The following is a 27,961-nucleotide window of genomic DNA, read 5'->3' as shown; positions in this document are numbered from 1 at the left end:
GCAACCTAGCACAGGCCTGTGGATTTCACAAATGCTGGCCCCCTGATTGCTCTCTGATCTTTCCTTTCCCCTGATCAGGAATAAAGTACACATGCAAAAGGCAAGATGTTAGGCATCTGGTTGATAGCTAGGTGCTATCTGATCTAGAAAGCCCAGCTGGAAGAGAAAAGCAGAACTCCTTGAAGAGAGATTCAAAAACCCACACAAAATACCATTCAAGTTCACGTGCAGATCCAGTTTCTCAAACTAAGTATTGCTCCACATTGGGAAGGGTATCCTGATCAAATCTGAACGCCACTCCCAGATTCTTTGTTACAGCCCCAGAGCCCTCTGAGCACAGTTAAAGACCAGTGACCGCAGCCTGGCCACAGAAACTGGGCAACACTGGGAGAAGACAGGCTGCCAGTGAAGAGAAACAGACACAGAGATGTACTTTCTGCTGCACTGTGAGAAATACTCTGGGAGTAGATGAACACATTCTTCCCCAAATTGGCAAATCAAATCCCAGAATTCCCCAAACCTGCCAGAGTCAGAACAGCTCCCAATCCCACTGGGAGAGGGGGAAGGGAACTCAGTTGAACTGGCAGCCCAGTATGTGATCTCCTGTCACAGCCTGAGGAACAGTGCGCCTGTCTCTCAGTAATGTTCTATGTGTTGTATGTTGTAAGTAAATGTCCTATGATGTGTTTGTATTGTAAATGTCTGTAGATGTTGTATTGACTGTATATGCTTTGGCAACACTGTAATTTACCTGTCATGCCAATAAAGTTGTGTGAATCTGAATAGTAACAGTAGCCCTCTCCCCCAACACCTTCATTACCCATCCCTCCCTGGAGGGGAAGAGTTAATCATTTTAGATGTTATCTTCACCAAATAAGATTACTAGTGGTTAGCAATCTACCCTCCATTCTGACCTCCACAGTGGGATTCTGCCACTTAAGCAGGGTGTTGGGATTAATACGAGATTAGAGAAATGAAGCTCTACTGTTAAGAAACAGACACCACTTAACGCCAGAGACCAAATAGTGAATCTCCAAGACAGGCAATGTGCCCAGACTGTCGTCGGGCTTGTCAGAAAACTGAGTTTTCTTGACTTTGTTTCTCCTGGACACATCTGCATCAGACATGGCCGAGTAAAGGAAAAGACTCCATCCATGTTGACATTGTCCACCACGGTCCTGCTTAGAACCGGATAACGGCACTCAGCCAGGACAATGAGGCCTGATCCGCTCCAGCATTCCTTTCTCCTGTTCTTGACTTTATTCTCCAGCGTCAAGGCTTTCAGCTAGAGCACCTTCTCCACCAAGACCTCCACACCAGCTCATGTGGTGTAGAATAAACTGTCTGTCTTATTCACTGTCTGAGCCCAAATCCACAGTGCAGTTTGGCTCTACCTTATTACAGGCCAAAACCTGTTTTCTGCACCGTACCCGCCACATCTGTGGCTAAATCTACAGCTCAGTAATTGAAGAAATCTGCAGCCAGAATCCTGACCAGGTCTAGTGCAAGTGATCACATTACTCCTGTCCTGGAGTCCTCACACTGGCTTCCTATCAGGTTTAGTGTCAACTTCAAAATCCTATTGCCCAACTATAAGGCTCTACATGGCTTGAACCTGGGTACCTAGCTGACCTTTTATCTCTCTACTCCCCACCTCACAACCTTCACTAATTCTGGTCTCCTGTCTGTCCCCCAAGCCCATATACACTCTATGGATGATGGGGCTTCTCCTGCACCCCAGAGCTCTGGAACTCCATCCCCAAGGATATCAGAGAGACGCTTTTAAATCAAGACTCAGAACCTTCTGCTTTAGAAGGGCTTTCATTCCATTGCTTTGTAATTGTAAAATCCTGCTGTTTCCTCTCATTGAGTGTTTTTTTTCCTTACTGTAAAGCACTTTGAGAAGTCACTTTTCAAGGCGCTGTATAAAATAAAGTTTATTGTTATGAAGCGAAATTGAGAAGGAAGGCTGTCCCTGGTGAAAGGGCCAGCGGGCAGTCAGCGGTGAGAGATTGCAGTCCCAGCAGGCAGGGTCCAGAGGAGGGGTGTGAAAGCAATTCCTCTCTGGGGGAATCACTCGGCCCCACAGGAGGACCCCTGTGATCCAGCCCGTCCCAGAGCCACTGGCCTGGGTCCGATTCTACCGACAAGCTCGTGGAATATCAAACAGTTCATCTTGTTCTAATGAGTGCATTGAAAACAAAGAGGAGGAAGGAGACTGAGGAGCACGGTGAATAAACCAGCATTCTGATCTTGTTAGCACTAGAACTATTACTGGCTGCACAAAAATATTTTTATGGCTTGAAAAGGCTAGTTTGGTCCTGTTGGCATTCTAAACAGCCCGTGGATTGTCATGAAAAACAAAAACAAAAAAATATTCTGAAGAACAAGCAATTGCGTTGAAGTAGCTGCAGTTAGGTTCAGTAGAAGCACTATACTGTACTGCACGACAGAGCATCAGTATAATAGAGACCCCACAGGGCTGTCAGCCCTACACAGGAGTGGCAGATCACTGGAAGCCACTCCATATAGTATAAAGCCAGCCGCTGTATCACCCTGCAGCTCACAACCAGCAGCCCACTGAAGCTCAGCAGGTGTGAGCCAGAGCAGTACCTGGATGGGAGTCCTCCTGGGAAAAACTAAGGTTGCTGCTGGAAGAGGTGTTAGAGGGGCCAGTAGGGGGCGCTCATCCTGCGTCTGTGTGGGTCCTAACGCCCCACTATAGTGACGGGGACACTATACTGTAAAATGGTGCCCTCCTTCGGATGAGATGTAAAACCGAGGTCCTGACTCTCTGTGGTCATTAAAAACCCCAGGGTGTTTCTCGAAAAGAGTAGGGGAGTAACCCCGGTGTCCTGGCCAAATTTCCCACTGAACTTTACCAATCGTTGCCTCCTAATAATCCCCATCTCTGAACTGGCTTCATCTCTCTTTTCTCCTCCCCATTCATAAATATGAAAAGAATATAAAACAGAAGAAAATAATGGCTACAAACTGAATTTGGCTACAAATTTGGCTGAGCTGATGTACCGGTACTTCCTCCTCCAGGTGACCGTCTGCTCACCCCACCGAACGCCGGGAGAGGGACATGATGGCGACCGTCACAGGCTGCCGAGCACACACACTCTTCCAACACAGGCCCCCCGCCTGAGCGCAGACAAAGAGGGCACGTGCAGCGCTCAGAGCCGGTCAGTCTGCTCCCAGCGCCCGGCCTGGTTCAAGCCTGTCAGGGCGACTGAGAGGGAAAGAGAATGGGCTCCTCTCATGGGGAGCGCAGGTGCAACTACTTCAGCTTTCTTCAACAAGTCTGCGATGAAGGGGCGCCTTGCGCTAAATTTAAACCACTCCATCGCCTTAATGAGTCTTTATTTAGAAATCAGTCTATTTACTCACGTGTTTCTTCACAATCCAACAGTTTTACATCTATTTGAATTCTGCAAACAGTTTGGCTCTCCCTGGGGGAGAAGGGAGTGAATCCCTCCAGTGCTGAAGGTCGCTTGACGTGACCTGCCATTGTGCCTTTAATGCGAGACTCCATGCGATGGAAGGATGGGATTTGCTAGCTTTGTGGATCTAACCCTCTAATGCATCTGTCCTCCTAAGCATAGGTGGACAGAATCAGTTTTCATGCTTCTGAAGTTGGTGAGAATACAAGGTCTTTGGTCCCCTTAAGAGAAGAAAAGCTGTTTTTTCTCTTTGGAAATATGACATTGGGTCCTCACTACACTACAATCACACGCAATTGTCACCATCTCCAAATCAGAGCTCAGGACACTTTCCCAGCGCTGATGGGCTCCACTCAGACACAACAGGAAGCCACAATCACTAGACAGGAGGCGCCCAGACCTCCAAAACACAGGACCCTCGACCAGCCTCACAGCTACGCCTCCAGTTCGAGTGGGCCAACACCCATCCTAGCAGCTGGGCTACCAACTTCCCAGTTCTCTGCACGTCCAGAGCGACACGCACACACATTTTCACACCTCGCTTTTACAGTGGGTACAGCAAAAGTTTTAAACGAGTGACCAGAAACGTCAATGAGGAGCAGCCAGGACAAGGGAAAAACACTGATGTGACCAGAATTGGATTGGAGAATCGAAGATTATTTGCAAGGATGAGAAGGAACTTCTTCCTGGTACATTGCCATGCCTTGCGTAACACAGTGCTGCTCCCCTGCAGCAGTCGGAACTCACAATCAGAGCTCAGGAGGGAAACGAACGAGCTGAAAGAGGTTCTTCAGAACTGTGGGTTTGTTTTCATCAGGGCTCTAATCTGACCGAAGCTGGAGTAGCAGTCTAGACCCAAAGAGTACCTGTCTCTAGTCCGAGGGAGTCTAGGACCTCCATGTCAGCCTCAGCGTCTACAGGACACCAGGCCTTTCCCTGCTTTTCACCTTCAAATCACAGTGGCAATCCGCTCACTGCCCTGCACAGAGGGACCCAGGCAAAAGACTGATCAAAAATAAAGCGCTCTTCTGCAACAGATGAAAACACTGCATCGGGAAACATCACTCCTTTAGAGCACTTAAACAGTACTGCAGGAGAGTCTAGAGTCTTAGGTAACGGGTGTTTTTTCTGATTAGAATTAAGGCTTAAAAGACATTTGTCATCTTGTGCTCTGGAAGCCTCTGTGAAGTACAGCAGGAATGTATATTACATAGTACTAGTTCAGAATTTATCTAAAGCACAAGACATCTGGCGGCCTATACAGTTTATCCCTGAGTATTTCAGTGTATTGAGACTGTAGATCTGTGTCACTAAAGGACAGGAATATAGTGTGTGCCTCTTTTGTTCTCTTGAGACAGATTGACACCCCGATCTCAGAGGATGATAATCCCACCCCATATTATCAGCCTCTGTCTGTAAAGCAGTTGCAGAGACACTGTGCCCTTTCTGGGCCTGTGAAATGACCATCACTGCTACATAGAGGCTCAGTGCAAATCATACTGTCACCCTGTCTGATGACTGGTTATTCAGGGTCCCGTTTTACCATGATTAAACCACCAATCAAACAATCAAACCCGCCATCCCCTGCTGGAAGGAATAAATGAGCTTCGGCCTGCCTGGCAATATTCCAAGTAAAGAAAGATATCTACGCTGGTGTCTGCGTTTATAAACGTATCAGACTGGGAAACATGTTTCTGCTCCTTACCCACCAGTCTAAGCATGGATGTTCACTACACAATACATGCACCCACAATCGATGTTTTATTCTAGGGGTACCGGCCAGCGACCCTGATGACCCTCAGTAGCTTTACTGTGCCACACGAACGACAGCCCATTTCAAGCCCTGAGCGTCCTGCGCATCGTGCAGGAGTGCCAGAATCACTGCAACTCTAGACATACTGATTAGCAGTGTGACGGGACCTGAGCTCAGCCCTGCACACAGCCTGTACTATTACAGTTCGGCACAGCATCAGAATCCTTTCAACTACAATGGCAAGAGAGGAGCAAAACCAAGCTGGGATAAAAAGGACAAGCTCCCGCTGCCTACCGTGAGAAGGAACAGGCACACCGCAGCTCAGTGCCTAACAGCTATCACACAAGGCCTCTCCCAGGCGCTCCGCAGGGACTCTTACCCAGTGATGCTCCCGACCTGCTGTAATCAGGGACACCGGTTCCGTTCCAGCAGGTTTTCTGGCTGCCAAGTCCGGTCGGGTTCAGGATCAGAGAGACTGGAGCAATGCAATCCTTCCCATGCCTTCTTCTAGCGAACCTTCCCCCTTTGACCTCTTCAAGAAGGAATTTGCCGTAATCCCGTCTTCTTGTGCTTGATTGAGCAGAGGATAAAAAAGAAAAACCTCTAACATCAGGTCCCACCTATTCCATACCAAGGGCCCTCCCTGGCTGGTAGCAATGACCACAGGCAGCTGTCAAGAGGGTACGGGCTTCCCATCTGCAGATCGCCTGCTCTCAGTCCAGTGCCCCTTGGCCTCCTCTCCTGCGGGCAAATCCCAGTCGCATCCTGGGCCGCGGCGCCGGTCCAGTTCCACTACCCAGAGGGCATGCGCTCAAAACACACACAGAAATCAAAATAAACCGAGGGCACGTATCCCAGTCTCCCTGGTTTCTTCTCCCATGAAAACATGAGGAGTTCCCCCCTTTTCACATTGCTAAATTCTCCATCTTAAGACATCCACCTCCTGCAGCTCTCCCTGTGAGCATCCGACAGCAGCATCAGCCAAGGCAGGGAGCTCCAATTCTGTAGAGAAGGGAGGAAAAACAAAAGGTAAAGAAAAAAAGAAACCCCACCGTCAGGACAGCAAGGATAAGATGTCCACAATATCCTAGGCGCAGCAGCGTCCTCATTCACGAGCGCAGCTCTTCCCCGGTGCAAGCAGGGGAGCCTGTCCTAATGAGGAGTGCTGTGTGTGCACTGTCTGCAGAGTCTGTCAGAGCTGCCATTGTTCCAGAGCTCTGCTTCTGCAGGGAGGGGAGCTGGGCAGTCCAGCCTCCTACAACAGCTGTGGCTGACTAGCCACCTCCCCACAAGCCCTCCTCCTCCGGAACATTAACCCTGGGACTGCCAGGCAGTCTGGAGCTCTAGCATTTCAAAGGAACTGGCTCCAGAGCAAACAAAGCCAGGAACACGGAGCATTTCCGACTGACAGGAAGAATGAATGAATGAGCATATGCTCCACGGCCCACGCAAGATCTTTTTTTTTTTTTTCTATGCTGCCCCATGTCAGATGGCTGATTAATAACAAACTCGTAAAGGAATGATGCAGAGCAAAACGGTCTCTTCCTTCTGCTATGAAAGAACAACAGAGAGAGCGGCCTCGCCCCACCCCCCACAGCCTCCAAAACAAAAATCTAACGTTTCCTATTGAGGAAGAGTACCTGGGGCTGAGAGTGCAAGCCCTGAGCAATTCTAAAATGAATTATAGAGGGGTGAACAGGACTTCACACAAGTCCAGCATTTACACAAGCTTTACCCAGCTACCTGTATGTCTTAACGGCCACAGTCCTGCTTCCACTGGGAGAGGAACAGCTCTCCGAGGGGTCTGGCTTTATTTCCTGACTGTTTCGCTGCCTCCTGCTCGTTTAGGAGTCGCATTATCAGGGAAGGCCCCAGCATCTGTACTAAGAGCCTGCTCACACTGGAGAACGAATAGCAATACCATTATACTGTCCTTTTGCTATACATCTTTCATGCTGGGCACACCATGACTGGCAATGCTGGAGAAAGGTTGATTTGACTTGGGTGGCCCCAAAAAAACGGTTATATTTTTGTGAATGAATTACAGAAAGTGCTCTTCCAGAAAATAGCACCGCTCCCAACAAAACAGTGAGGCAATGCGTACACAAGACACAGCAAAGTGGTCTTGACTCTGGCTCAAAATTCTCTGCCTATTGTCTTCCCCTTAGGAAATGCAGTCTGGATGCCAGTGCTCATTCAACTGCCTGTCTATTTACAGTCCAGCATATACTGTACGGATGCTGCCACAGACAACAGCAGTGCACACCAACACCAGGTTCCATGATGATTTCCCAGCATTCTCTGCTCTCTTGAGTGTACCACCACTGTCCATGGGAACACAACTCCCATCATTCCTGTCATTAGAATGGTAGGTTATCTTGGGTGCAATTAAACCGCCCGCACCACTCTCACAGTACAGTTGCTTGAACAGTGCCAAATTAAGGTTAATAGGTTTCTTGCACTTTGTGCCGATATCTGACCATCTGCACACCAGGGTCAGAGCTGGTCAGTTCTTGTTGCGTACTGAGCCTGTGGGAATCTTTCCGGCAGGCCCCGACAGGAGCGTTGTGGACCAGGGAACCTCTCAAGTCCTGCTGCTGAACAGGGAAAAGGAACTAGGTCCATGCTGCACCTCTTGGGTTGCTGCAGGTTGATTCATCACACCTCCCATCCCGAGATGAGCAGATTTATGGTCCGTCCTCTGAGTCTCCTCTACGAGCCTGCGGAAGTGCTTCCTCTGCCTGGAGAACTGGAGGCTCAGAGCTGCTGCAGCAATCTGCATTACCTCCACAGCTTTTCAACGGAAGCCTGGCATTAGGTAACCCAGAGCTCTTGCTGTAGTCTCTGTCTCTACCTTTCTGACTGACAGGGAGAGCTGCTATGAAACAAATCTCAAGCAAAAAATAAAAGCACCTGTGGCGACCGACAGGAGCTGCTGAAAAAGCAAGAGGACACCACAGGTTTCTCTGTGACTATCAGAAGCAAAGGCAGCAGCTCTGGCTTCAGTGTCACGAGTTCTTTTGGTGGGAAAAAAAGAAAAGACTTCCTGTCTGACAGGAGCTCTTCAAGAGCAGAGCACACACACGGGTGCAATTAGTTTTCAGCAGAGAGCACACCAGCACCTTCCACAACAGTTTCACAACAAATCAGAAATAAAACCAGATCTACCACACCAGCTGACCTAAAGCATGATCCTTATGTAAAAATAATCCTTCTATAGTGCTTTTCTGGACACTCCACTCAAAGTGCTATACAGGTAATGGGGAATCCCACTACCACCACCAATGTGCTGCCTCCACCTGGATGATGCTATAGCTGCCATAGCACCAGAATGCTCACCATACACCAGCTATCAGTGGGGTGGAAATCAGAGTAATGAAGCCAGATCATAGATGGGGATTATTAGAAGGCCATGATAAGTAAAGGCCAGGGGGAAATTTGGCTGTGGAGTGTGTGCTACAGTAGCTGGCCGTGAACGGACAACCACTGCCGCCAAAGTTTGGAAGTCTCTGCAAGTCCATCAGCGCTTGATGGTAATCCTTGTCCTAGGTGGGTATAACAAAAATAACTTTTAAATTCCAAATTTAAAAAACCCCAACAACTACACAATTACAGATTGAACACAAATACCCACAAGGCTTGTACCCGCGCACTGTGGCAGAGGGACAGTCTGCACTCTTCAGTTGGCAGACAGCATGGCTCGTCACAAAGCCTCGCGTTATTTTTTTTTCCCCGAGAGGCGTTATGAAGAAGGGTGTCGCTACAGAGGGTTAAGGACGCCCCAGAGGTGAATCAGTGCACAGATCTGCTAAACAAAACAAGACACGACAATGCCCTGCCCAGGGGGCATTCAGGAGCCGGGCCAAGGAGGAGCTGCTGCTTAAATGCGGTAGACAGTGGGTGTCCTGTCATCATCAACGTCTCCCAGCTAACATGACCTTTTTATAGCCTCCGAGTCACTGGGGAAGGGAAGCACAAAAAGTGACAGCCCTCCTCAAATTAGCCCTGCTCCCTGTTTTGCAAACGTTTCCTTCCAATCTGGAGAAGGTTCTTGACAAACAGCAGCGCTGACCCCTCCTGACACACACACACACACCTCTCATACCCACTGCCCTCTCTTCAGAACACTTGTGGAAATGTTAATGAGCGCAGCAAACGGGCAGACAAAGAAGCAATAGATGTGCAGGGACTGGAACAACAGGACAGCTGGGGAGTGAATTAACAGGAATATGCTGTAACGGAGAAACAAAAATGGAGAAACGCAAAGTGAATGCGCCCCTTTTCTGGATGAATTCCTGATCGAGTCTCCTGAAATGAAATGAGTCACCCAGACCTCGGGTGTCAGGATGGGTGGGCTGTACTGGCAGCTGAAATACTAGAAGGAGTCGAGTGACCCTTCTGGGTCCACTATCACCACTTCCAGCAGTCCCCCAGTTTTCGTGTCTGCTGTCCAGGCTCGGTCACAGACCGCGTCTGCTAGCTGTCCGAGAGCTGACCCCGGGCGTCGGCGTGACTCCGTTGCTGGTACAGCCTGCCTGAACATCCCCAGCTGCGCCTGCAGGAGGAGAGGCTGACTTCACCGCGCTGTGCTCTAATCTGCCGTGAGAGCTGTCACACTTCTCCTGAAAGACTGGCGGGAGCGGGCTAGGCCGGCGCTCAGCAGGGTGCCCCACTGCTGCTCGCTTAATCACGGCTCAGCTGGAGCCTCTCCTGCCGGCCCCCCTCCTGCGACGCTGCCCCCGGGGCTCTGCTCCAGCTGCAGGCACCAGGCCTGCCTTCACACCATCGCTGTCGCTTCAGACAGGCACACGCAGCCCACAGCAGGCCTCTCGGCACCATGGTCTCTGTGTTGACCCTTCCCCGAGAGGCGCTGCTTATCGTACGGCTAAATCATTTCTCCCCAATACGCAAACCCACCCCCGTGCTGTTATTTTAATTTTTACGGCTTGATCTTTTCTTCATTGTTTTGGTTTTCTGTGCTGCGATCGCCACAGTGTCACTATCGACGAGAATGTGTTCTCAGTTAACTGATCCAGTTGAATAAAGGATTCACTTTCACAGAAACAGGATCAAGGCTGGAGGTGTGAGCCAGCAGGGCTAACTACTGTGCGAAAGAAAAGTCTCATAGCCTATCTATGTGGAAATACGTGATGTATATAACAAACCTGCATACAAATTCACTTCTCTTCTACCATCACAAACATACACCACCAAGACTGCCAACAGGATCCTTCATCTTAGCACATTTGGATGCTTCAGACATGAAATACCCCTGATGGTGGCTCTCAATACCTACATCCCTTCAGCAGTCCCAGAAGGGACCGGTTCTGTGCCTCAAGATTGCAGATTTGATTGAAAAGTCAGCTCTAGGCGAGACCCAAGGACCCAAGGACCCGAATTCTGATCAGCAGATCAGTCCTGGTTCACTTACTGCACCTCATTTCAATCCGGTTAAAAGCTCAGAACAAATTCACACTTAAATGAGGACAACCAGACTTGCTCTTTAATGTTAATGTTTATATGGAGGGTGGATGTTAATTTGCTCATTTACACTATCTGGCACAGCTCAGCGATAATTTAACAGAAGCATTAAAATGCATTAAAATGCCAGCAAAACACATCCAGAAAAAACAACAGACTGGTTTCTCTCCCAGGCCGGGCAGGAAACAAAATTTCAAGGCAGTTTTAGTTTCTGGAGAAATAAATCTAATGGAAAGTTATCAGTTCCATCGGATACACTCCCCAGTCCTTGAGCAATCTGAAGATGATGAAATCAGTTTAAAACCATTTACTTGAAAAGGGGTGTGTGGTCCCAGTTCCCCGCAGGCACCTGATGGACTTACTTCCTTGTCAATCTCTTCCCAAAGAATGAGTCACTTTAGGAACTGCGTACAGCTTTTAAATACTGCACAGATCAAAACCCAAAGTCAGCTCCGATGAAGGACATCAGAACTGCTCTTTTGAAAATGTGACAATGGAGCTGCAGTGCTCCCCCAGTCATGTCGTGAGCATCAGAACATTTTGTTTTCTGTACGAAAATGGCCGGAGGTTCAGCACAGTAGGATATAAATAGTATTTATTGAAACCACTGTGTTTGGATTTTTTCCATTGGAAAAACACAACAAAAAGCCACTACAGAGGCATTTCTATCTCCAGATTGCTGGGCATGTGCGACCAGACCCACGTCTCCCCCAGGGAGACGGCCTGTCCTGAAGACTCTAGCCTCATCAGCAGAGTAGGGTCCCCAGCACGGGGCGACTGAAAAAAGATTGAAATCTTTACTGCAGACTGCAAGGTGAGAATGCTAGGCCATCGGCACACGTGCCATTAACCAATTCATTATGGATCATACAACGGGAGATACAGCAGGGAGGGTCTCAATTTTGACCACTTAAAAATTTCCAGTTGCGAGCTGTGAGGAATATGACTGGGATTCGTCATTTCCCAGTGGGTGAGCGCTGCCCCAGGGGGCAGGGAGGGGAGCTGGTAAGGTCTCCCTGCTCTGCCCTGTGTCTTGCTGGCTGCCTGCACTGCTAACAGAACTGCGGCTCATCTTCCATCAGATGCCTCCACTATCCGGGCTGTGTGCTAGCAGTGCAACAGACTGAGAGGGTGCCTGAATGTTCCACTACTCTTCCCCGTCTGTGTACAAAGCTGATGAGCTCCAATCTCAATGGGTGAGCAGAGGGAAAGAGTATTTACAGATTCCACTTTAGAAAATAACTGCTCCCTTCACATTCTCCCCCAGGTGTGCAAGTTGGTACACAGGGCTCCCCAGCCTCAGTTTGGGTGAGGCTGGATGCAAACTAGCATCAGGGCTCTAATAGTTCCTGGAATTCGTGGGCATGGAAGGGGTTAACCGCTACACCAAAACGATGCCGAAATAGGAAGGAAGGAAAAAAACGGCAGACTTTTGATGAGGACCTGCATAATTCATCAAGGAGAATCTCAAATGGAAACAATTAACAGATGGTCTCCCTTTCATTCTCTCTTCATGTTCGTAAGTTTCTTCCGCGGGAAAAACAAAAGAAAGTGCTTTAATTGCCCCTTTTTTGCAAGTCAAAATCCTGCCCTCTTTCTGCGAAGGGGTTGGCCGGGGTTTAACCCTGAAAGCTGAGACTGCTACATATAAATCAGGTTCTCTGTGCAGGACCAGACGATCACGCTGACGGCTGAATGCATTGTAAATCTCCCAGCCCCTGTGTTGCAGGCAGTGTAATCCTGCAATTAGAACCGTGATGCTAACTGCTCTGCTGGGATTAGGGGTTCGCAGCACCAGACAGTAACATTGATGAATGGGCAGGAGCTACCGCGAGATCAATCTGTGTAGGCGCTGGGCAAGACTCTCCAGGATCCCCTGAAAAGTCGATCGATCATGCACGGTTTGGTATCTGGAAGCCCTTCGCAGACAGCAGAAGATACTCAAAGGCTATAGCAAATCACCCAGCCAGAATTCTGCCAGGCACCCAAGAGCCAACCTGGTTAATCTTGAGAAAAGAACAGCAGAGGTGTGACCAAACCGTGTGGGAAGATCTCATCTACCAGGAGGGGAGATTTTACATAGTGACCAGTTCAGAAACCCTGAGATAATCATCTCTCACAACTCTGTGATGCGGCACTGGTGTGCAAATGCGAATATTTATGCAGCATAGGTGAAGAAAGGTCAATGCACACACTCGCTTAGACTGCTTTCCCATTTATCTAAATGACATCTTATATTAGGACAATGCTGCTATTAATGCAAATCTCTCCGCGTGAAATGATCTTTACCTGGGCTGCAAGCTATTCGCTAAGTCAATCTCAGCGGGCGTTCGGGGACTGAAGACGCACGCAGTGTCCCAGTGTCTGGGAAAGTAGAATGTAGCTCCTGTCAAAGAAGACCAGTCCCATGCTTTTCCACAGCTCTCCGGATTTAGTTTTCATGGAAGTCGCTGGATGACATGAATCTTGGAAGAGCGTGCCGCATGTAGATCAGTCCGCTGGTAAAACAAAGAAGTGCTTTTGCTTTAGTTTACCCAAACAAGGGTTTGAGTGGGGCCTTCTTTTTCTAAGATATACATAAATATAAAAACCCCGCTACAGAAAACCCATTATTCAAACTCCCGAAAGGCACTGACACACTGGTAAAGTCAGCGCAGGGAAAGAATTTCGCAATCATCCATGATAACACCAAGACAGTGTTGAAAACTAAGGGCGGGGGGGCTGCTGCCTTTGTTTACGCAGGAGTTTGAAGCCAATGGCTGTAGACGAGACCGATTTCCTGCCATTCTTTCAGAAACGTGCCCAGTTGATTTGGCCTGGTTGACCATACTCAATGCCGCCCACTCCCACCGAGCCTCGATGTGCACGAAACCCTGTCCGGTGATCTCTGGCCCATGTACTGTAAGCCCGGTTCTGGTACAGGCCCAGCGTAGAGCAAACCCACCACGCTGTAGCGCACAGCCATGGCACAAGCGTGCCGTCAGCATCCCAGTTTGCTTTATTCATTGAAACAGCACTTTGTTTACCGAAACGCACACTGCCGCTGGCTCCCCTCCCCCCCTCCCTTCACATCCCCGCACTATTCTCCACTTCCAGGCCCCGCCAGCTCCCGCCTGGATAATCTGCACACAGATGAGATCGACGGGGGCGTGCAGGCATGATCCTGCACGCCGGTCCCATGAGCCTCGGCAGCGTAGCCTCACTCCGACCCGACGACTTGTGCAATTAAAGTGAATTCACACTGGTTCGAAATCAAAGCTTTCAGTTCGGAAAAAGATGAAGTGCTATTGATACAGATTGGCTGTGAATTCACAATTTTTATTATCCCCACCCTAACTGGGAATCACTAGTAATTAACTGAGGCAGTTCAGCACAACAGCTCATGGAAGAGAATATTAACAGTGCTTTTTATCGTAGCTTTTGATACACAATTTTCAAACTGGTGTTTTGGAAAAAGCATCTGAAAAAGGAGAGAATTTATTTCTTGTGTTTGACTTCCCCCATATAGATACAGACACCATGGGGGATTTAAAATGAATAACAATTAAAAATCCTTCTGAACACAGACTAAACATAAACTGTTCCAACGTGTGTTTAACACAGATATGCGCAGTGTCTGTGCTGGGATGTGTACAGGCTGCCAGCTGGGCATCTCGGCCCCTGTCCTGCTGGCAACCATGGTGCCCCGGTCCAGCAACATCTGGAGAGGAGTGTGGAAGACAGTCGCACATCGCGCCCCACAAAATGAGAGACTACTGAGCAGTCTGGGAAAAAACCCATATCGCAAGGGGAAAAATAATTATAAACTTGCTCTGGCTTTCTGAAATGAACACATTTGCTGGGTAAATGCAAGCTTTCCCTGACTGCACGATGTTCGGTAGAGTCAGGCTTAATAATGACGAAGGTTTTCAGCCAGCTGTTGTGGTGAGGACAGCTGTGCACATCTGTACTGCAGACATCGGCTCAGCACTCCGCTATTTCCACACAGAAAAGACATAGCGGCTTATTTCAAGCCCTCTTCACCAGCAAAGGATCTGCAGGAAGTGGATTTTACTTACATATGTTGAAAAAAAGGATGTGATCCTTGTACAAGTGGCATTTTAAACAGCGCAGATCTGCCAGTTTTTGAAGGTTACCAAACACACTGCAATGATGCTGACTGACTAACAAACCTACAGCACAGTACTGCACAGGCTGCAGAAGTCAGCGGCCGACAGCTCGCAGAGCAGCGTTTCAGAGTCGCCAGAGGTGTGGCTGCTCTGTGCTCCAGAATCGTTCTGGGCTGCTTAGTTCTGGTTCCTACTGTTGACATCAAGCACGTGACAAAGTGGTGTAACCATAATGGATCTAAAAAGAAAAGTATCTCAATCCTACAACTGAAAAACTGGCAAAAGCTGTTTCCTCTTCAATTTAAAATTCCAAACTGATGGGAAGGCAGCCATGTGAAGAAACTACCATTATCGCACAACTGTTACCTCTGGGTTTAATCCCATGTGTCCCCGCTGTGCAAGAATTCAGGTTTTTGACAGGACACATCAGAACACATTCAGAAGCATCTACACTGGAAGAACAAAGCCAAACACAGCCCCCTGGCACAGTCACTCTGGTACTGTAAGAAAACGCCCAACGACATATCCAAAGAAACAGGACACAGCAGCCTAGTTACTGTAAAAACAAGCCTGACTTTAAGAGTGTGAAGCACTGCAAAAGCACATGCTAAACTAGTTCACTGACAGCAAACCATCCACTGCACAAAACATAAGATATCAACTCAGCCTTCTATTATATGAAGCCCCAAACCTACACCTGTACAGTATCTATGGCATTCTGAAGACCTGGTGTTAATCTCTCCGGAGTGCCGTTTATTCTGTGCAGACACTTATCTAGGCCAAAGTTACATTTAGTGGAAGTACACAAAGAACAACTGTGCTTATGCAACCAGGTAAAGAAAGTAATGAAACTACAGTACAGAAAAAACAACATTTTTCAATTTCCTGGGTGGAAATGGGAATTTACACTTCATCTCAGCCCTGCCCTTTCAACAAACAGCCCTGGGTTCTCACAGCTCACATCTGAAAGCAATAATCCGCCATAGTGCCAGCGAGCTTATGCACTCGTGACCCTGTTATTGTAAAAGCACAGTGACCCCTTTTGCAAATCAACTCCAACATTAAAAAACACGCCCTGCATAACACTGTCAGTAAGCCTCTTATGTGAATAGCTGGGCTGCGATTACCAGGCGCTGGCTTTGATGAGAGACCCACTTCATGAAAGAAATATCTGGCAAATGTGTGCAGGAAATTGAATGTATTATTATTGTTTTTGTTGTCTCAGAGTAAATAAGTTGAGCGTAAACGCCACCTATTTTGTGAAGATCTACATTAGCGTGTCCAGGGTTTCTCAGCGGTCACTCGTTGAACCTTATCCAACATTAGCAAGACTGCATCTGAATCAATGGCGTATTACAGCTCAGCTACAACTCACATGTTTGTTCTTTCAAACACAAACCGCCTGTTTCTAACCCAGTTTAGCTGAACCAATTAAAGGCACAGTCTGCGTCTGTACCTGTCTCTGTGAACCACAGCTGTTTTGCACGATAAGGCAGCTATTGTTGAAGACCAGCCTTGCAGTACCAGCAAGAACCGCCATCAAGATCAATTTCTTGTTTTTTGGAACTGCCAGCGGTAAGTGTTGGATGTTGAAAACCTCCTACCACATGTTACTGTTGCTAAGGATCTGCGCCTGTGGCTGGAAAGTTGCTGGTTCAAATCCTGTGGCCGGCAGGGGAAACCTACTCCATTGGGCCCCTTGAGCAAAGCCCTTAACCCCAACTGCTCCAGGGGCGCTGTATAAATTGCTGACCCTGCGCTCTGACCCCAAGCTTCTCTCTCCCCGCCTGTGTGTCTCATGGAGAGCAAGCTGAGGTATGCGAAAAGCCAAATTCCTAATGCAAGAAATTTTATATGGCCAATAAAAGTGATCTTATCTTATAAAAAGCTCACAGTTGCTAAATCCCAAAATAAGTCAAACTGCTGAGCAGAAGGGTGTATTCACGGAAGCACAGTTCTGGCTTGTGGAGTGACTCATCAAGAGCCTCTGAGCTGGAGGGAAGTGCAGGCCGTGGCTCTGATCTGGGAGTGCTCCCATGCCCGGGCTGTGGACCGGCCAGGCGCCCCTGGGGAGGGCTCTTTATGGCAGGGCATCCTCAGCTTACTGCTCACAACTGACCTCTGCTACTGGAAAAGAAAGAGCTGGATCTCTGCCACCCCCCTCCCCAGTCGCTGCAGCCTGGTGGAGTCTTGACTGCTCACAGGCGCGGGGTTAAAGAGTCACTCAGACTGCCGGGTAATGGACGCACAAACAAATAAATGCAGCTTCCAGTCGAACTCCAGCCAGAACTGCAGCACATACTGGCACTCCGACCAGCCCCTACATGCTGACAAGGCATCCTCAAATCACACAGGGCAAGACGCAGCGTCACCGAGCTGGGGGAACGCACCCTGATAGGAGCAGAGCGAACAGCAAAGTGGTGCTCATACAGCAGAGCCCAGCATGCGTCGGGATTCCTGAAATGAGCGAGCGGAAATTAAAATCACAAGCTCAGTCCTCACAGTTCTAGTCTGCCACCATTGACAGATTACAGTCTGGAGAGGCTGGGCCACTCTTCCTAAAGGGGTCCCTGCTGCCCTGCTGTACCTGCTGCTGTACTAGCGCAGTGTGCTGAATGAGTTTGAGAGGGGTTTCCTCAAGCCCCTGCCGCCAGCTCATGGCTCTTGCCGGTCCTGACTGCGCTTCGCCAAGCTGCTTAGTGCGCCATAAAGCAAAACCTACAACTCGACCCAGCTCATGTGCCTTTTGGCTGCATATCCAAGAGAAAAAAAACACACCCTAATAAAGTGAATTAGCGCTGCAAACATATGAGTGGAGAAAAACAGCTACAGCTTCAAAGCCCTGGTTGGGTATGAAGGGAATAGAAAACAAAGCCACGACAACACAGAATGGTGGGGAAATTCAGCCGAGTGCAGGAGCGATTCGCTGTTAACGAGCCCGGGCGCGAGAACTACAGAGATGTCTGGAGGAAATGTAGGTCCCACCTCCTGCTGTGCACTGTCAGGATCTCTCCTCTGCTCGGCAGTAATTGTGGAATATTTCTACATGTTAATGCACTTGGAAAGCGCTCCTCCGGTACATAACCATAGCAACAGCGTGGCCAGGGAGCACGAGGAGAAGCTGGTTGCTGTAGCGCACCAGCTGTGAGCGCAGGTAGTTGGCGCGGGCTCCGCCGTTTTCAAGCCAGACTGAGAAACTACAGCGCTCTCCTTGAAAGTGTCAGATCAGAAGACTCCAATCTCTTACACCAGTTTCAGGAAACACGATACTCGGGTCCTCAGAAAAACACCCAAATCCTCTGCTTATCCAGTAGCCCAGGAATGCAGGAGGAGAACAGCAGGGAACTGCAGGAGGGCCAAGGGCAGGAGACCCTTTGTGAAACTGCCCGCAGCACATAACACCCACTCCACCAGGATACTAGGGAATGAATTCTCCATTACTTCTTTAGCAAGCAACAAAGTCCATTTACATTTGAATATATTACATTGAGTGTTGCATTACTTCATGCAATATATCCTGCCTTCATTTCCCACTTACACACATTAATGATTCCAGAAAAAAGGAATCACAGCAGTCCCAAAGCAGACTAGCAGGAGGCATGCACTGTGCTCTGAAGACCTGAAAAAACAGACTGAGCGACAGACTGCTTTCACGGGGACCGTAACTCATTTATCGGACGCGTCTATCGGAGCCGCTCACAGACAGGAGAGGAACTACGACATCAGCTGCCGCTACAGATCAAGAGTAATCTCGCCCACAGCGCTGCAGGGACTCGCCTGAACTCTTTACCTTCACCAGCCTCCACTTTTCTTAATCACTTCTTTCTCTGGGCATTTCTTTCACCTGCTCATTATTCCAAGGAGAGCTCAAGCCAATTACCACTTCAACATGTGGAGGTACTAGAGCCTCCATTCATTCTTAACAATGGCACAAACTGTATTTCATCTTTTTATTGACGTTTTGTCACATAAAAAACAAAGTTTTACTCGTGTTTATCGAGAAAAGCTGGACAAAAAAATGTCAAAGCCTTTTTAGCGAGTGATTCTTTGACAGACTTTCCCCCATGTTTCATTATAGACCAAGAGCTGGACGAAGGCTCTTGACGAGCGCTCACCAAGGAGGAACACGGGGCCGAAACACAGGAGCCCTGCTAGCACCGAGCAGATGTGGGCTGGGGTCCGTCTGTGACAGAGCTGTGCCTCAAAACCACACATTTCCTGCTCTGACATCATGCTTCTCCCGTCCCCATTTCCTGCGTGAGGCAATGCAAACCAGATGCCACCCGTCCTCCTCTCTGGAACAAAGCGGGACGCCTATTACTCCCCACCCCCGACGGCACGTTCCTCTGAATCTTTTGAAGAAGCCATTAAAAGTCTCGAGCCAGGTCTGGCTTACTCAGTTTTGTGGGTACCGGAGACGGCAACTCAGGGAGGCCTAAGGGTCCGTTGGTCACCCAAAAAAGAAACCTTAACAACTGAGCGCGTCTGGAAAGCAAGGTGGGACTGGGGTTCGATTCTGGGCTGGAGGATAGTCTGCAGTGTTCAGCCTGTGCTCAGGCGGGTTTACTGCCATCTCCCAAAAACATGCTGTTTGGCTAACAGGCTGCACCCAAGTGCCTGTTAGCCAAACAGCAAGGGAAATTAATCCCCTTCCTGATTAATCTGTCCTGTCTGGGGCAGCTCTGCGACAATGATGGCCCCCAACACAACTGGGATAGGGTGCAGGTGAAGACCAGCCTTTAGTGTACATGCCTGCTTGCACACACTGTGCTGATGTTACAAAAATCCTGTTCTCGGGATCTCCCTCTGGAGTAATGAAGGGTGCGCAGTACACAGAGCAGAGAACGAGAGATGTCATCAGGAGAGTGAAGCCTGATCTGGCCACAGTCACTCTTGTTAAGCTCGGACCTGTCACTCTTTCGCCGGACCCGTATCTCCCGAGACCTGAGGGACTGACCGCCCCGCTCGCTGGCGTCACTCACAACGCCCTCGGGCGAGTGGCGGGTCTGTTGGAGGAAACCACTTCCCTATACCCAGCACACCTTGGTCACGCCAAGACTCCAGCTCCATCGGCCCCCTCTGATTGGTCCTTCTCTTCCTGTTGTGAGGGTTATGCATATAGATAACTGAATGATCTGCCCTTGTAAAATAGGGATTGTGAGAGGTAATGTGCAGTTTTTGATTATTGATCTTCCGATTGAATCTTGATTATTGAACCTTCTGAAGGTTCACTGTCGAACTAAGTTTTATCTGTGAGGGCTTCTTTCTTCGTGTGTGCAACTCCCACGCTGATCGACGGTAAGGTAACTCAGTTAGCTTGGCTACGAGCAGACACTGCAGACGGCAGTGGGCATCCTCATCAGCTAACCGCACAAGGCCTCAGGATTCAAAGCACCTCTGCACCCTGCACTTCATACACACATTGTGAAACTGTGTGTTTCTTCTTCTGTACTACCTGTTGTATGTGCCTGTGCTTTGTTGCGCATCATTTTTTATTATGTCCTGTTTAATAATGCACTGAGCACCCTGTGTGGGAGCGTTGTCTACTGTATTGTTCACGTCCCGAGAGAACAGCGCGAATACGCATCCCAAGGTACAAGTACATGTGACAAAATAAACTCCCCTCTCTCCCTCTCTGTGGGCCAGCTGGGGAGCTGCAGCCGGGACATGACCGGACAGAGCCGAGACTAACAGCCCCATGACAAAGCACAGCCACGTGCAGGCACACCCCCACACACACACCTCACGGGGGGGGGGGGGGGTGCGACCCCTGCCGAGGGGGCCGGAGTCGGCCTTTATTCGGCTCCACAGCAGCTGGCGCGGTGTGTAAACTGCAGGGTGGCAGAGCCAGGAGCCGGACCCCCCCCACTCCTGCCCAAAGCCTCGCGGGGCCCCCGACGCGAACAGACTTCCTGTTGTTCCTAAAATAAGGCTTGTGCGGGGCTGCAGGAGGCCCCTTCCCACGAGATGCACGCAGGAAGGACGGATTTCACAAGGAGCAGCTCCCAGTCTGGTCGCGGGCTAAATTGGGATACAACACAAATAAGTGGGGGGAGGCAGAGCGTCTGCTGGAGGCTGCTGGGTAAACAAGATTCCAGCAGACACCCAGCCGTCTAAAGCCCCACACCTGCTCAGGGGTTTCTAGATCTGGGCTCATCCGAAGGACTTCCCAGGCAAAATCCACGCGCATCTCCGCTCATCAAGTGGGCCAGCACTGGGTACCTTCGCAACACCAGGCTGCTGGGCTGGGGGCACGGAAGATTAAAGATCAAATCGTTTCCCACAGGCGGCTTCTATTCATTTGAAATCGAGGACAGCCGGCGACATACAGAGGCCTCCAGCAAGCAGGCTGCGGCCACACTCTGAGAGCCCTCTCAAGAGCCCTGATGTGCCCTCGGCAGACAGACACAGGGGCAATAAAGTGGGGGTGGGGGTGGGGTGGTGGTGAAAGGGCTTCTTCGCCCATTCCCAATAAAAGTGGGAATAGAGGGGGCATGAGCCAGCAGACAGGCTCACGCACAGGAAGTCCACTGCAGGATGGGAAGGACATGATCTAGAGGCAGACAAACCGGAAGAGCTCAGAGCAGAGCGAGGGGGGGCGGGGGAGTACTACCGCGTCTTTAATCAGCCCCATGTCCTGGAGAAAGAGCAGTTTAGAGGTGAGAGGGGGCTTCCTGTGAGCTACACATCTGAAAGATGCACAGATAGCTGGATCATCAGCGCCCGGAACCCGCTCTGCTCCTCAGCAGTATCCTTTCACATTATTACACTTCCTTTAAACAACCACATTCCAGCCAGGAATCGCAGAAACTCCCCAGTCCCTTATGAATTCTTTATGAAAAGCAAGGAGGAAAAATGCAAAGTATTTGGATTTGCTTCTGCAGTACAGAGATTATAAATATCACTGACAGCGTTGTTGGCGTCTATTTTTGTGCTTAATAGGAACAACCACGACAACGTTTTTCTGCGTCCTTCTGCTTGCAGGACTGGTCATGCCCCAAAGTGGCCTTGACCTCAGTTGTGCTGGATGGTCATTCGCACCGTCAGGGACAAGCTGTAGGGACAGGAGACCTCTCAAGCCTTAATGAAGGGTTTGCAGGGTTCAGGGACATGCAGTGCTGCTTCGCCCAGCTCTGAAACACATCGTTCGCCTGCACCTTGAAGCGTTTGACACAGACAGGAACTATGGTAAAGAAGAGAAGTAATTTACAATCTCATCAGCACTTTACAGCAGCAATGAAAAGGCCTTGTTGTCTGCTTGGCGTGCAGAACTGCATCACAGGAAGAAGCTATGTCTTTCATGTTGAGGAGTAATGTCCTCAGTGCCTTCGGGCTTACTGGAAGGCGCATCCTGCTACACTCCGGTCTCAGCTGATGTTCCCTGAAGGCTGGGAAGGTTCTGCCACTTGGGGGTTCCTTAACCCAAATTTATAAAAAACAGGTCCTCTCAATTCACTTTGTCTGTGAGCAGAAACACACTCTAAGACAGCACCACAATTGGTGCCACAGCCACACCACAGCACAGCCACACAGACAGCAGAACTAGAGTGTAGAGTGTCATCTCTCTCTCTGGGCTAGTTACCTAACGCTGGGGCTGCACACAGACCTCCCCGACCTGCAACACCCAAGAGCTGTCTGGCACCGTTACCAAGTGCTCTCCACGCTAGCTTTTAACTCTCTTCCATTACAACCAGGCGAAAAGCTTGTGCCAAGACCTGTTCATTTCTAGAAGCAGATGGTTTTGTTCGGGTTCAGGGTCTTTTTCAATAAAAAAAATCGAATCTTTTTGAAATACCTCCTGAGCAATGCGGTAGCACCGAAGGACGAACTAGAGATGGTGCACGGATGATGCCCAAGGCGGGTTTGTTTATGAATGTTCTCTCAGCTCTCATAACTGGGCCACAAACCCCAACAGGGACTGAAACAGTGTTGAAAAGCAACTGTAAGGACTTCCTTTAAGAAGTCAATTGTGTGCCCGTATTTCACAGGCCCACTTGAATATTGCACAATGCCACAGTTCATGCCTTAAAGCCGGGCAGAATTTCTAGGATAGCATTTTTCCTGTCAGCACCTGAAGTCCGCAGAGAGACAGACACTGGAGAGAGTGGGGAGATGTGAGTGCATGCAGCAAAGGAAGAGTGCTCTGGTCCCCCAGCACAGAACATGTCTGAGCACCTGTGAGACACACAGAGGAGACAACCATGAGCTGCGCAGCCTTCTGAAAAAACACCCTGGTTGCGAAAAGGACTGCTAACAACCGCACTGCAGTCAGGAGACGTGGGCTTGCTGGAACAAAACTGCCATCGTCTGTCCGTCGCAAGAACCCGGCTTCACTTGGACAGGAAATATAAAAACTCCAAAGAACTATTTCCTATTTTAAAAGAGCTGGACCGTGAAAGTGACCCAGCCAAATCTGCTACAGATTCAAACAGTCTGATCGCACTGAGTCAAACCACATGCCCACAGATCAACCTTCAGAAAATAAAAATAAAAACCCAAACAGCACAGCGGCTCTGAAGTCCACTGCTGTATCTCGGGCTCGGCCCGGGAAACCTCGTGGGGCCGGGCCCTGTTCAGGAAAGACAGGAGCATTTCACGCCTGCACAGTGGCATCTGTACTGGTGGGTCTGTAGAAAATAAACCTGCGGCACTGTAATTATCACAACACCAGAAAAAGTCTGGGACAGCTTGATGGGGATCTAGGAGCAAGATCTGAGACTCTGGTTTGAAGCAGAAGGGCTTCAGGCTCTGCTGGTCCTGAGATGATTAAATACCAGCGTAACCCCATCCGACGCCAGACCTCCACCTCAGACAGCACAACACGCAGTTCTTCCACGTGCCCAGTTCAGAAATACTGCCCTCTTTGCTATAAAAATACTCTGCTAGAGTTTACTAGCCCCTGTGGGCATGGGGATCACATCCCCTTAGTTCCTGCAGCGAAGGGACATGAGTGAGTGGCCATGTCCAGGAGACCTATAAGATAAGATCACTTTATTGGCCATATATGATTTCTTCACATACCCCAGCTTGCTCTCCATGAGACACACAGACAGAGAGAGAAGCTTGGGGTCAGAGCACAGGGTCAGCCATTTATACAACACCCCCGGAGTAGCTGGAGTTAAGGGCCTTGTTCAGGAGCCCAACGGAGTAGGACTCCTCTGCTGGCCACAGGATTTGAACCAGCAACCTTCCAGCCACAGGCGCAGATCCTTAGCCACAGCGCCACCGCTCCACCCCTATGATCCCTCCACCACTAGAGTCTGGCACCTCCTTCTTCATATTCCAGAGGCAGACCAACGCCTGACAGCACGGTTCAAAATGACTTAACTTCCACCCACTCGCCAGGCACAGATTACAAGACCAGCTCTTGATGAGAGGGTTTCCATCGGATAGAAGCAATAAGCCTCTGGCACACAGACGCCACCGAGCCCTGGGCTGTAATTTGCACAGGCAGGCTGGGTGGGCTGCAGTTTTGGTCAGACGGGTGGGTGCTCTAGTTTCTTCTGTCACGTGTGCAGCTCTCCTGAAAACATTTTCTAACTTCTGCCTTCACCAAACCTTTAAGGTTACAAACACGAGAAAACCCATCTTCCATGTTCCATTGCTTACACAGATAGAATAATAATTCCTTACACTTCTATAGTGATTTTCTGGACACTCCACTCAAAGTTCTTTACAGGTAATGGGGATCCCCTCCACCACCACCAATGTGCAGCATCCACCTGGATGCTGTGACAGCATTCAAAGTGCACCAGTACGCTCACAGACTAACATCCTCTATCAATGGGGAGGAGAACAGAGTGATGAAGCCGATTCGTAGATGGGGATTATTAGGAGGCCATGATTGGTAAAAATCAATTTTCAAAATTCAAAATTTGAGCTAGCTGGCAACAGACTAACACCACCTCCAACAGCAGCCTTCACTTTCCCAGGAGGTCTCCCATCCAGGTACTGGCCATCTCACAGCTGCTGAGCTTCAGGGGGCTGCCAGTAATGAGCTGCAGGGCAATGTAGCTGCTGGCATCGCTGCTGAGATCCTGACTCGCTCACTTCTCCATACCTGGCAGATCGACCCAGTGCTTACCCACTTTCTCTGAATTTTCATTCGGCAGACTCGGGGTTTGCTTTGGACCCCCCAATCACAACTGCACTATTCTCCACTGCTATGTAGCAACATGGTGGAATGCTGTCCCTAAGCTTATTACAGACTCTGAGCCAGTTAGTTTCAAATCACTACTATACAATCATTTTTCTAATGTATGATTTTATTGTACTTTGCAGTTCATCATTCGTATGTCTGAGTTGATTTGTGAAATAAGCAAAATTAAAGGAACAGCTTATTACTAGATTACCTATGAGTAAGATATCAAAATCATGTCCTAATGCTACTGACATTCCTGTTCTTATAGAGTCCGATACAAGCCCATGTTCTGCACCTTAAACAAGCATTAGTTTGTCCAGTAAACCCTCAAAACAACAGATGTATGAAACTGTGCTGGTTTTTATTTCTTTTTTTTCACTGAGGATTCTGGTGCTACTCTGGGCAAATCCTTTAAGCAGGATTTTGTCATTTCAGCAGGATTCCATAAGAAGAAAAAGAAATGCTGTAAGTCAGCTCTCCCAGCTAAGCCCAGATGGCCAGCCTCTATGACTCCCAGCTCAGAATGACAACCTCACCCTAACACACACATTGACATCTGATCTCCTGGCCCAACACAGCCTCGGCCCCTGTCCCAACAGAATCACTAGCGATTGCTGATTTTTTTGCATTTTGTACATACATAGTGATTACAAGTCAGCCTACTAGATTCCAACAACTCTGAACAGCGCTACACTACCACCTACTTTTATACTCGGGGAGCAAACCTCACACCCTCAGTACAGTGACATCGGTGCCCTCTGGCGTTCCCAGTCATTGCCCAATGATTTGTGATTCCCATGATCTTATTTCTACATGTAGCAGATTTTATTGGTCCAAGGTGCACCGCTTTCAAAATAAGCCATTCATTTGTATTATATCAAATAAATCAATCAAATGAATAATAAGATTCCCAAATTTGGGGACTGTCGTTTGTCAAACCGTTATTGGTCTTTCACTGGCAAAGAAGAGTGGGACATCATGCCTGCCCTACTGAACATGCACGGTCATCTACCCACGCTGGAGGGTGGCAGTACTGTGCCAGAGGACTGATACAGCTCCTACTGCCAATGCTACAGGCTCAGGCACCCAGACACAGACACAGCAAGCCGAGGAAAGTGGGACTCTACTGACTGCTCACCCAACCTACGCAAAGTGACAATGCAAATTGTCAGCAGCCATATCACTCTGCAACTCACAACTGGCAACCCACGAAAGCTAAGCAGGTGTGAGCCTGGTCAGTACCTGGATGGGAGACTCCTGGGAAAGCTAAGGTTGCTGCTGGAAGAGGTGTTAGTGGGGCCAGCAGGGGGCGCTCACCCTGCGGTCTGTGTGGGCCTTAATGCCCCAGTATAGTGACGGGGATACTATACTGTAAACAGGTGCCGTCCTTCAGATGAGATGTAAAACCGAGGTCCTGACTCTCTGTGGTCATTAAAAATCCCAGGGCGTTTCTCGAAAAGAGTAGGGGTGTAACCCCAGTGTCCTGGCCAAATTTCCCATTGGCCCTTACCACCCATGGCCTCCTAATAATCCCCATCTATGAATTGGCTTCATTACTCTGCTCTCCTCCCCATGGTGCCCTGTGGCTGCTGTTGCATCATCCAGGTGGGGCTGCACATTGGTGGTGGTGGAGGGGAGTCCCCATTACCTTTTAAAGTGCTTTGAGTGGAGTGTCCAGAAAAGCGCTATATAAGTGTAAGCAATTATTATTATTATAATCATATCACTAGACTCAACCAATTTTGTGATGCCACCTGGGAAGTCTTAATAGCCTTAATCACAAACAGTGAATGGCGAATGTCATGCTTGACCTGGAGATCCCTGGCCTGTAGGGCTCAGCCTGAGCGATGTCTGCCTCATGTGTATGCTCCCACTGCCAGCTCATTGGGGGTTGCAGGTTGCAGTGGTGAGAGAAGATTAATCCACATGCTGTAAATAATAAAAATAAATTCTTTACACTTATATAGTGCCTTTCTGGACACTCCATTCAAAGCGCTTTCCAGGTAAAGGGGAATCCCACTGCCACCACCAATGTGCTGCACCCACGAGGATGATGCGATGCCAGTTCACTCACCACACACCAGCTATCACTCGGGAGGAGAACAGAGTGATGAAGCCAATCCTTAGATGGGAATTATAAGGAGGCCATGATTGGTAAAGGCCTGGACACTGGAGTTGACGTGCCTACTCTTTCTGAGAAACACGCCGGAATTTTTAAATACCACTGAGAGTTAGGATCTTGGTTTTTACGTCTCATCTGAAGGATGGCGCCTTTTTTTTTAAAAGAGTAGTATTCTACCCTTAAACAGACTCAAAGGATTATGCACGACACCTTGTCGAATCAAACACATTCCAGCCGCCCACACCTCTGCCTGGTCCGCGCCTGGCCTTGAGTTTTCAATATTCCCTATCAATAAGGGGCCTGCAGGACCGGGGCGGGCTGTAGGAGTCGGAGGAGCACGTGTGGGAGCAGCAGGCCCGCGAGGCGGCCTGGGGGCAGGGATCACGCTGCGCCCCACAAACTCTCTTCATCTCGGGGCAACTGCCACAGCACGCGTCTCCGCTCCAGCGTTTGATCACCCAACCCGACCGGCCAAACAACTGAGCAACTGTCTAGACACAGGCGGCAGATTCGGGGGAAAAACAGCTCTTCACACGGAAGACATGTTCTCTCTTGTTGGTATTTATGGCCACAGCTGGTTACTTCTTTCTGCAAGGCGTCAGTGTGATCTGGAGAGCGCCCCCCGTTTCGCCACACGGGTTAAACACGTTTAAGGGGACATGATGCCCGCGTGTTTACCAGCGAAGTCCTGGGGCAGTCATCTCTTTGCAGCCTACAATGAGCTACATTGTAGTTGAGCTGAGGTGATGCATTACTGCCACTAAAGCCGTTTAAGCGACCTCAACCAGCTGCAGAGCTTATTCCAGGGTGAGGTTGATTGCTGTGTGATCGTGAGTCACCTCGCTCAGGTACAGGCAGGGATCTGTACGCAGGCTGTGTGGACGGGCAGGGTCTCAGCCCAGAGCCCTC

General features: G+C 49.2%; 1 protein-coding gene across 2 annotated transcripts in view; it reads right to left on the bottom strand.

Annotated features, from left to right (window-relative positions):
- Positions 1 to 27,961, bottom strand: part of nckap5l (NCK-associated protein 5-like) — a 60,811-nt gene that overhangs the window by 28,945 nt on the left and 3,905 nt on the right. Inside the window, exons 2-3 of one of the 2 annotated variants that reach the window (XM_088636053.1) lie at positions 12,970 to 13,178; positions 5,579 to 6,201 (exon numbers count right to left, since the gene is read on the bottom strand). The gene's annotated coding sequence lies outside the window, so the exon portion shown is untranslated. The remainder of the gene's footprint in view (positions 1 to 5,578; positions 6,202 to 12,969; positions 13,179 to 27,961) is intronic. The other variant, XM_088636044.1, reaches the window with a different exon arrangement.

Source organism: Lepisosteus platostomus, chromosome 1 (assembly GCF_059453375.1).
Source record: "Lepisosteus platostomus isolate fLepPlt1 chromosome 1, fLepPlt1.hap1, whole genome shotgun sequence".
Lineage (NCBI taxonomy): Eukaryota > Metazoa > Chordata > Actinopteri > Semionotiformes > Lepisosteidae > Lepisosteus > Lepisosteus platostomus.
The sequence above is the reverse complement of the archived record's forward strand: the minus strand, read 5'-3'. Positions and strand labels throughout refer to the sequence as shown.